This window comes from Arachis stenosperma, chromosome 4, assembly GCF_014773155.1.
Source record: "Arachis stenosperma cultivar V10309 chromosome 4, arast.V10309.gnm1.PFL2, whole genome shotgun sequence".
Taxonomy (NCBI): Eukaryota; Viridiplantae; Streptophyta; class Magnoliopsida; order Fabales; family Fabaceae; genus Arachis; species Arachis stenosperma.
In genome coordinates, this window is record NC_080380.1 from 66496290 (window position 1) to 66507528 (window position 11239).

The window sequence follows — 11239 nt, forward strand, 5'->3', positions numbered from 1 at the left end:
ACCACCTAATACAAACTTCAAGTGGGTAAAATCCTTGACCTTTATCTTTACTTTTCCACTTGAATATGGTTTACTTGAGACAGATGGCCAGCTTAGAGCTCTTTGCGGCTTTAAGAGCAAAAGGGAAATGACTCGCACTCTGAGCTGGTATGCAAGATCCAATGAGGTTTCACACCTCAAATTGAGGTGCAAGGATTGGTGTCAAGCTTAATTGAAAGGATCTCGGAAGCTGTTTGATCACTGCAGTGAGAATTCAGACTACTCACCACCCGACTGGAAAAATGCAAATCAAGATAAACATGGGTGTAAAAGTAGAGTTTGGGATCCTGGAATCTATTCTGACATTCAACACCCCGGGAGCCTGGAAACCTGTTTGAAACTGCTCAAGGGCTTTACGTGCCTTGTTTGGGACTCCGGAGGATGCTTGCATTCCAAACACTGGTGGAGATTTCTGGACAAATTTAAGCACAAGCCACTATAACAGGAAGCTCATCAAATGTCCAACTTAAGGACTTTAACTAAAAGTGCTAGGTAGGAGACAACCCACCATGGTATGATCGTTACTTCTCTATTCTACTCTGTTTTTGAATTTTGTTTGAACCTGAAATTTTTGCATGACATTCATTCCATTTTGCATTCTGCATACTGCATAAAAAAAGAGAGAGAGAGAGCACGCGATGCGACAGCGTCGTTGACGCGTCCGCGTCACAAGTAAGCAGAAAGTCACGCTAAAGCGAGGCTGGAGGCGTGCCTTTAGCACAAATTATTTCACGCGACTGTGTGCCCCACACGATCGCGTCAGCTGCGGAAAATGCCGCCCGCACATCCGCATCACTCACGCGAACGCGTGATCTGGATATCGGCGTAAAGATCCAACGCCTAGAAATTTGGGCCAGAATCATGCGGCTGGTGTGCGTTTAGCACGAAACAACCCACGCGTGCGCATCCCTGATGCGAACGCGTCACTTCCACACCACCCATCCCACGCGAAAGCGTGAGCGACGCAATCGCATCGCATGGATATTATAGCCCACTAAATTAAATAGAGAGTTGCGCGAGAACGACGCTGGAACTGTGCGTCTAGCACAAATTACAGCGACGCGTTCGCATGCTTCACGCGTCCGCGTCACCCATCTTTTACCCAATCCACGCGTTCGCGTCAACCCTATTTCACCCTACCTACGTGATCGCATCCTCCACGCATTCACGTGGATTTGCGATAACTAACCCCAAATCACGCGAACCCAAACCCGTCGCGTCCCCCAAACCCCAACTCCCCCCCTCTTCCTCTCTTCTCTGCAACTCCACACCACCGCACCCCACCACCCTCAACCACCCCCAGCCACCAACAACAACCACCCCTCGCCTCTCTTCCTTCTTTTCCCCCTCTCTTCTTTCTTCCCTTCTTCTTTTCTCTCACCTCCGCTATTGCCCCCCACCCACACCGCGGCCAGCCTCAGACCGTCGCGGTCCACCTCCACCTGCCACCACCCCAACCCTCACCCCCTCTTCTCAACCATACCCTCCAACCCTCCATCATTCAACCCCTCCTGCACCCTTGCCACCGCCCCTGCTCCACCGCCACGCCACCGTGCTTCCTCCGGTGCCGCCACATCTCCACTACCTTCCCTCTGCCCTATCCCTTGTTCGTACACGCAGCAGGTTCCGCCTTGCTACGATTTCTCCTTGTGGTTCTTCAGTTTGTTTTCCAATTTTTGTTCCGAATAAGCTGGATGGAGATGCATGTTTGTAGTGGATTTTAGGTGGTTAGGTAGCTAGGATGTGGTTAGTGGATTTAGGCCTGATAATTGCACTATTCTTGTTATCTATTTATCTGTTTTGTAATTGTAATCTGGCTGTGATGTTCATACTGTTCATATGCTGCTCTTAACTGTTGCATGCTGCTGTTATACTACTCTTTCATATTCATGTAATTTGTGCATCCTTATTTCCATTCATATGAACTGTTTTATTTTCTTGCTATTTGTTTTCTGGGACCATCCAATTTTAGCCAGAATGCTGCCCAATTTTCTGCAAATTGTTTTCTTTTTACATTCAGGAATTGGTTTTGGCTTTTCTCAATTTTGCACTACTCAACCAATCCAATTCTTGAATGCACAGACATGCTTCCTTATTCCTTTTGGCTTCCTGGTTAACAAATTGCTTTATTGATGATTTGATTTTAATTTTTACTACTTCTGTATCTATCTGATTCATCATCAATACCCTGTTATCCCTGCTTGAATATGTGTGGATTATTCTTTAAATGTGTTAATTTATTGTTACCTAGGAAACCATTTTCATGCCACTTACCTTTAACCTTCTTTTCACTAACTCACTCTTTAACTTTATAACTTCCTTTTTACATCCCAACCATTTTAACTTTCAAAACTTCTCCTTTCTGTTTTCCTTTATTTACTTTAACTTTCTAACTCAAGGCATGATTACTGTTTTTCCTTCTTAGCGTGAATTCCACTTAGCATGTATTTTGGATTGTCATTTTTATTTTTAGACTTTTTCCTTATACACAATCCCGAATACTCACATCTTTCACTCAATTCTCGCTTCTCTTGCTCTTTTGCCACTCTATGCTTATATTGCTATTATCCTATTTGCCTACTTGTTTTCCTGCTTTTATTCCTCAATTATATCCTAGTAATTCTATCTTGCAGAATGTCTGACTCTCAAAGCAGAGGAAAGGACAAAGTAACCACTGGCAAAAAGAAAAAAGGTGAATCCTTTGCTTCCATCCTTGGCATCTTACATGATGACTCCTAGCGGGAGAAGAACTTTACCCCGCAGGAAAAAGCTGATCAGTTGGTACCTGCGACGGACCGGTTAAATTTGTAAACAAATACTACCCCGTTTTTGCCACATCCAGGAACCTATACCTGGAAAGGACTCTCAAAATTCCAGAAGAACTCAAGCAGTACACTTCAGATCAGATCAAACAAAGAGGTTGGTTCTTCTTGGAGAGAAATTTGACTGAGATCAACTCATCCTGGGTAATAGAATTCTACTGTAACTACTTTCTATCATCCCTAGATGCAGTACAGCTCAGAGGCAAATAAGTTCTGGTCACTGAGGAAGCAATTGAAGACATCCTCTAGCTTCCACCTAAATTAGATCAGCCAGATGGTTACCAAAAAGTTGAGGAGGATATGAGATTCATGAGGTTTGATTGGGATGCAGTGAAAAGGGATATCACTCTTGATCCCACTATTCCATGGGTAATGGGAAAGAGCACAGTTGTACCCAAGGGAATCAGGCTCATTTATCTGAATGATGAGGCTCGGCTATGGCAACAGATTTTGAGTAACTACGTGATGCCGAGCACTCATGAGACAGAGGTGCCAGCTGCTATGATTACCATCATTTGGTCTGTGATGCCGGGTAAGGACTTATATTTACCCCGCTTCATCCGGCATTACATGACCATAGTCCATGTTAGAGGCACCCTCCCCTTTCTATTCCTGATAACTCAGTTGGGTTGCCGAGCTGAGGTACCTTGGGAGGTTGCTGATGAAAAACCACCCGCCGCGAAATGTAGAAAGATCATCCCTCACAGTCGGAAGTTTCAGGCTTTTGGCTATCGACCTCTATTTCTCACTGACACTACTGAGACAGCTACATCTTCAGTTGCTCCTTCTGCTTCCACTGCCCCAGCACCACCCACTACACCCCCACCTGCTCCTGAGCCCGTCTATCTTCTGGTGCACCGACTCTTTGACCGCTTAGACCAAATGGAGCGCCGTCACCAGCAGCACTATGAGAGGTCTGAGTTTCGCAACAGGCGATGTTATGAGAGGTCTAAGCGTCGCCACAAACGGCGCTATGAGCACCTCAAGCTGATGATCAGATCTGGTGGCGACATCCCCTCCGAGCCCGACACGCCCTCCGACACATCTGAGGAGGAGGTGAGCGATCATGAGGAGGAGGCACCTACCCAGGCTGCGCAGGGAGGACCCGAGCATACTGCACCCCATCATGAGGAGTACCACCAGCTACAGACCGCTGATCTGGACATTCTTCTGCAGACAGAGCCCCTGCTTTAGCAGACCACTCCTCCTACACTCACAGAGACTGCAGACCCTCAGCCTGCCATCGAGACACCAGCAGCCCATCCTTCCGGAGATGACACTACTTCTCACATCCAGTTTGAGTGAGCATCGAGGACGATGCTATTATTTAAGTGTGGGGAGGCTGCCATCTCTGGCATTTCTTTTGGTGAACCACTACAGACTCTTATCTTATTTTGCCCATTTTTTGTATCTTATTTGTACATTTTTTTTTGCTTTTGTTGCACTTTTGCATTCTGCACTTTGGGCTGTATATATCTTGGATATTTTAGCTTAATTTTCACCTTAGTTTACTAGTTATATATTAAGTGGATTAATTAGTATAGTTTACCCTTTTTTAGCATATGATAGTTGATTTGATTGAAAAATAAAAAGAGTAAGCTAGGAACCATAGTATAGTAAAACAATCCACACACCTTGTATATATAGCATTACATGTTAGTTAGTTAACAACATTTCTTTAAGGAGAAACACTAAGATTTTAAGGGGCACCTTAAAAGATTTACATTGAGTTGAATGGAAACTCTTAATTTCTACTTGCATGACATACATAACTGATATATGATTTATGAGCTTGAGAACACACAGCCTATGAGTTTTGAGTTTAATTGTATGGTTGCATTCAAACCATAAATTTCATTCCTGTGTGTTTTGCCCTTCTTTTACATTCTGGTGTTCTTTACTTTGCTTTAGTCTATATGTCCAATATAGAATATAGATACATACCAAGAAATGATTGAGGCCATTATTTGTATTTATACCAACTTAGCCCCCTTGAGCTTTTTTAATTCCCCTTCATTTTATAACCACATTACTAGCCTTAAGCAGAAAAACAAAATAAAAATCCTAAGTTGAATCCTTGATTAGCTTAAGATAGATAGTGTGTAAAAACTTATGTGTGGAAAATTTTATGGGAACATAGGATGATAGAAAAAGTAGGAATTTAAATTGAATAAATTATTTGAAAATTTGGGAAGTATGCTCATGTGAAATCAAAATAATAAAATTACCATGTGCATTAAAAAAAATATATAAGGGGATACAAAAAATTCCCCAAACGCAAAATAAGAAAAATCAATGCACATGGGGCAAAGTCAAATTTAATGCATGAGTTTGCAATACAAAGTGAGAAAATTTGGGCAAATAGGTTAAGAAACTCTGATTTATATAAAATATGTATATGTTAGGTGAGGTCTTAGACTAATCAAGGATTCACTTATTAGCTTACTTAGCCTTATACATATACCCTTACCTCTACCTTAGCCCCATTACAACCTTAAAAAGACCTCATGATTTTTGTATATCTATATTCCATATTTGTTGATTGGTTAGATGAAGAACAAAGTTATAGAAAGTAAGAATGGAAAGAAGAATAGAGCGATTAACCCAAATAAACACTGAGTGACTAGAGAGTAAACACAAAATTCAGTGAGGGTTGAATAGCTCATTCTCAAATGTCCATGTTTAATTATTGATTGTCTTGCAAGTTGTGAACTATCTTAACTCAACTCAATTGTAATTGTGCTTTAATATGATTTGGCCCTAGTTGTACATACATGATTCCTTGAAGATATGAATTAATTTGACTACATGTATGCTTTATATAGGTGAATAATAACTAGATTTGCATGACTCATTTAGGTAGTTGCATTTAGAGTAGATTGCATTGCATATGATTCCACCATTTTACCTTTACCATTTTCTCTTAGATTTAGCATGAGGACATGCTATTGTTTAAGTGTGGGGAGGTTGATTGGTGCACGAAATTGTGATCACTACAACTTCGCACAACTAACCAGCAAGTGCACTGGGTCGTCCAAGTAATACCTTACGCGAGTAAGGGTCGATCCCACGGAGATTGTTGGTATGAAGCAAGCTATGGTCACCTTGTAAATCTCAGTCAGGCAAACTCAAATGGGTATGATGATGAACGAAATAAACATAAAGGTAAAGATAGAGATACTTATGTATATCATTGGTAGGAACTTCAGATAAGCGTATGAAGATGCCTTCCCTTCCGTCTCTCTGCTTTCCTACTGTCTTCATCCAATCCTTCTTACTCCTTTCCATGGCAAGCTTATGCAAGGGTTTCACCGTTGTCAGTGGCTACCTCCCATCCTCTCATTGGAACGATTCCTAATGCCCTGTCACGGCACGGCATTCCATCTGTCGGTTCTCAATCAGGCCGGAATAGAATCCAGTGATTCTTTTGCGTCTGTCACTAACGCCCCGCCCTCAGGAGTTTGAAGCACGTCACAGTCATTCAATCATTGAATCCTACTCAGAATACCACAGACAAGGTTAGACCTTCCGGATTCTCTTGAATGCCGCCATCAGTTCTTGCCTATACCACGAAGACTCTGATCTCACGGAATGGTTGGCTCGTTTGTCAGGCGAGCACTCGGTTGTCAGGCGATCAACCATGCATCGTGCAACCAGAAATCCAAGAGATATTCACTAGGGCCTCAGATGCTTGTAGAACAGAGTGGTTGTCAGTCACCCTTGTTCATGGGTGAGAATGATGATGAGTGTCACGGATCATCACATTCATCAAGTTGAAGAACAAGTGATATCTTGGACAAAGAATAAGCGGAATTGAATAGAAGAACAATAGTAATTGCATTAATACTCGAGGTACAGCAGAGCTCCACACCTTAATCTATGGTGTGTAGAAACTCCACCGTTGAAAATACATAAGAACAAAAGTGATCATTGGTTTCGGCCCCAGAGAGGGAACCAGAAGAACCAAGATCTGATCTAAGAACTAGATGTCCAAAGATGAAAATACAATAGTAAAAGGTTCTATATATAGAAAACTAGTAGCCTAAGGTGTACAAAGGTGAGTAAATGACATAAAAATCCACTTCCGGGCCCACTTGGTGTGTGCTTGGGCTGAGCAATGAAGCATTTTTCGTGTAGAGACTCTTCTTGGCGTTTAACTCCCATTTTGGTGCCAGTTTGGGCGTTTAACTCCCATTTAGGTGCCAGTTCCGGCGTTTAACGCTGGGATTTCTGTAGGTGACTTTGAACGCCGGTTTGGGCCATCAAATCTTGGGCAAAGTATTGACTATCATATATTGCTGGAAAGCCCAGGATGTCTACTTTCCAACGCCGTTGAGAGCGCGCCAAATGGGCTTCTGTAGCTCCAGAAAATCCACTTCGAGTGCAGGGAGGTCAGAATCCAACAGCATCTGCAGTCCTTTTCAGTCTCTGAATCAGATTTTTGCTCAGGTCCCTCAATTTCAGCCAGAAAATACCTGAAATCACAGAAAAACACACAAACTCATAGTAAAGTCCAGAAAAGTGAATTTTAACTAAAAACTAATAAAAATATACTAAAAACTCAACTCAAACTACTAAAAACATACTAAAAACAATGCCAAAAAGTGTATAAATTATCCGCTCATCACAACACCAAACTTAAATTGTTGCTTGTCCCCAAACAACTGAAAATCAAATAAGATAAAAAGAAGAGAATATACTATAAACTCCAAATTATCAATGAAACTTAGCTCCAAATTAGATGAGCGGAACTAGTAACTTTTTGCCTCTGAATAGTTTTGGCATCTCACTTTATCCTTTGAAATTCAGAATGATTGGCTTCTTTAGGAACTCAGAATCCAGATAGTGTTACTGATTCTCCTAGTTAAGTATGATGATTCTTGAACACAGCTACTTATTGAGTCTTGGCCGTGGCCCAAAGCACTCTGTCTTCCAGTATTACCACCGGATACATACATGCCACAGACACATAATTGGGTGAACCTTTTCAGATTGTGACTTAGCTTTGCTAAAGTCCCCAATTAGAGGTGTCCAGGGTTCTTAAGCACACTCTTTTTGCCTTGGATCACAACTTTATTTCTTTCTTTTTCTTTCTTTTCCTTTTTCTCCCTTTTTTTTTGTATTCACTGCTTTTTCTTGCTTCAAGAATCATTTTTATGATTTTTCAGATCCTCAGTAACATGTCTCCTTTTTCATCATTCTTTCAAGAGCCAACATTCATGAACCACAAATTCAAAAGACATATGCACTGTTTAAGCATGCATTCAGAAAACAAAAGTATTGCCACCACATCAAACTAATTAAGCCAGTTTTAAAGATGAATTTGAAATCCTGTACTTCTTGTTCTTTTGTGATAAAAACAGTTTTCATTTAAGAAAGGTGATGGATTTATAGGACATTCATAACTTTAAGGCATAGACACTAAGACACTAATGATCATAAGACACAAACATGGACAAACATAAAGCATAATTTTCGAAAAACAGAAAAATAAAGAACAAGGAGATTAAAGAACGGGTCCACCTTAGTGATGGCGGCTTGTTCTTTCTCTTGAAGGTCTTATGGAGTGCTTGAGCTCCTCAATGTCTCTTCCTTGTCTTTGTTGCTCCTCTCTCATGATTCTTTGATCTTCTCTAATTTCATGGAGGAGGATGGAATGTTCTTGGTGCTCCACCCTTAGTTGTCCCATGTTGGAACTTAATTCTCCTAGGGAGGTGTTCAGTTGCTCCCAATAGTCTTGTGGAGGAAAGTGCATCCCTTGAAATGAATCTCTCCATCTCCCATGACTCGGAGGTGAAAGCTTTTGCCTTCCCTTTCCTCTTTCTAGAGGTTTCTCCGGCCTTGGATGCCATAAATGGTTATGGAAAAACAAAAAGCAATGCTTTTACCACACCAAACTTAAAAGGTTTGCTCGTCCTCGAGCAAAAGAAGAAAGAAATAGAGGAGAAGAAGAAGAAGATGGAGGAGATGGAGGAGGTTGTGTGGTTTTATGAAGGATGGATGTGAGTGGTGAAGAGAAAGATGGGATTTGATAGGTGAAGGGTTTTTGGGGAAGAGGTATTGAGGTGATTGGTGAATGGGTGAAGAAGGGAGAGAGAGTGGTGGGGTTGGTGGGGATCCTGTGGGGTCCACAGATCCTGTGGTGTCAAGGAAAAGTCACCCCTGCACCAAATGGCAACAAAAATCACGTTTTGTGCCAAATCTGGCGTTAAACGCCGGGCTGGTGCCCATTTCTGGCGTTTAACGCCAGGTTCTTGCCCTTTTCTGGCGTTTAACGCCAGTCTGGTGCCCATTTCTGGCGTTAAACGCCCAGAATGGTGCCAGACTGGGCGTTAAACGCCCAACTGCTAGGTTTACTGGCGTTTAAACGCCAGCAGCTTCTTCCTCCAGGGTGTGCTGTTTTTCTTCCTGTTTTTCATTCTGTTTTTGCTTTTTTCATTAATTTTGTGACTTCTTATGATCATCAACCTACAAAATAAAATAAAATGACAAAAGAAAATATATAAAATATAACATTGGGTTGCCTCCCAACAAGCGCTTCTTTAATGTCAGTAGCTTGACAGAGGACTCTCATGGAGCCTCACAGATGCTCAGAGTAATGTTGGAACCTTCCAACACCAAACTTAGAGTTTGAATGTGGGGGTTCAACACCAAACTTAGAGTTTGGTTGTGGCCTCCCAACACCAAACTTTAGAGTTTGACTGTGGGGGCTCTGTTTGCCTCTGATTTGAGAGAAGCTCTTCATGCTTACTCTCCATGATGACAGAGGGATATCCTTGAGCCTTAAACACAAAGGATTCTTCATTCACTTGAATGAACAGTTCACCTCTGTCAACATCAATCACAGCCTTTGCTGTGGCTAGGAAGGGTCTGCCAAGGATGATAGATTCATCCATGCACTTCCCAGTTTCTAGGACTATGAAATCAGTAGGGATGTAATGGTCTTCAATCTTAACCAAAACATTCTCTACAAGTCCATAAGCTTGTTTTCTTGAGTTGTCTGCCATCTCTAGTGAGATTCTTGCAGCTTGTACCTCAAAGATCCCTAGCTTCTCCATTACAGAGAGAGGCATGAGGTTTACACTTGACCCTAAGTCACACAGAGCCTTCTTGAAGGTCATGGTGCCTATGGTACAAGGTATGGAAAACTTCCCAGGATCTTGTCTCTTTTGAGGTAGTTTCTGCCTAGACAAGTCATCCAGTTCTTTGGTGAGCAAAGGGGGTTCATCCTCCCAAGTCTCATTTCCAAATAACTTGTCATTTAGCTTCATGATTGCTCCAAGGTATTTAGCAACTTGCTCTTCAGTGACATACTCATCCTCTTCAGAGGAGGAATACTCATCAGAGCTCATGAAAGGCAGAAGTAAGTCCAATGGAATCTCTATGGTCTCATTTTGAGCCTCAGATTCCCATGGTTCCTCATTTGGGAACTCATTGAAGGTCAGTGCACGCCCATTGAGGTCTTCCTCAGTGGCGTTCACTTCCTTTCCCTCCTCTCCAAATTCGGCCATATTGATGGCCTTGCACTCTCCTTTTGGATTTTCTTCTGTATTGCTTGGGAGAGTACTTGGAGGGAGTTCAGTAACTTTCTTGCTCAGCTGTCCCACTTGTGCCTCCAAATTTCTAATGGAGGACCTTGTTTCAGTCATGAAACTTTGAGTGGTTTTGATTAGATCAGAGACCATGGTTGCTAAGTCAGAGGGGTTCTGCTTAGAATTCTCTGTCTGTTGCTGAGAAGATGATGGAAAAGGCTTGCCATTGCTAAACCTGTTTCTTCCACCATTATTGTTGTTGAAACCTTGTTGAGGTCTCTCTTGATTCTTCCATGAGAAATTTGGGTGATTTCTCCATGAAGAATTATAGGTGTTTCCATAGGGTTCTCCTAGGTAATTCACCTCTTCCATTGAAGGGTTCTCAGGATCATAAGCTTCTTCCTCAGATGAAGCATCCTTAGTACTGCTTGGTGCATTTTGCATTCCAGACAGGCTTTGAGAAATTAAATTGACTTGTTGAGTCAATATCTTGTTCTGAGCCAATATGGCATTCAGAGCATCAATCTCAAGAACTCCTTTCTTCTGACTAGTCCCATTGTTCACAGGATTCCTTTCAGAAGTGTACATGAATTGGTTATTTGCAACCATTTCAATGAGCTCTTGAGCCTCAGTAGGCGTCTTCTTCAGATGAAGAGATCCTCCAGCAGAGCTATCCAAAGACATTTTGGATAGTTCAGAGAGACCATCATAGAAAATACCTATGATGCTCCATTCAGAAAGCATGTCAAAAGGACATTTTCTGATTAATTGTGTGTATCTTTCCCAAGCTTCATAGAGGGATTCTTCATCCTTTTGTCGAAAGGTTTGGACTTCCACTCTAAGCTT

The 11239-nt window shown here is 41.9% G+C and overlaps 1 non-coding gene across 1 annotated transcript; it reads left to right on the forward strand.

The window, feature by feature from the left end:
• Window positions 1-11131: 11131 nt before the first annotated feature.
• Window positions 11132-11239, forward strand: LOC130978233 (small nucleolar RNA R71). Its single transcript, XR_009085888.1, has one exon. It is a non-coding gene; the product is annotated as a small nucleolar RNA R71 (small nucleolar RNA).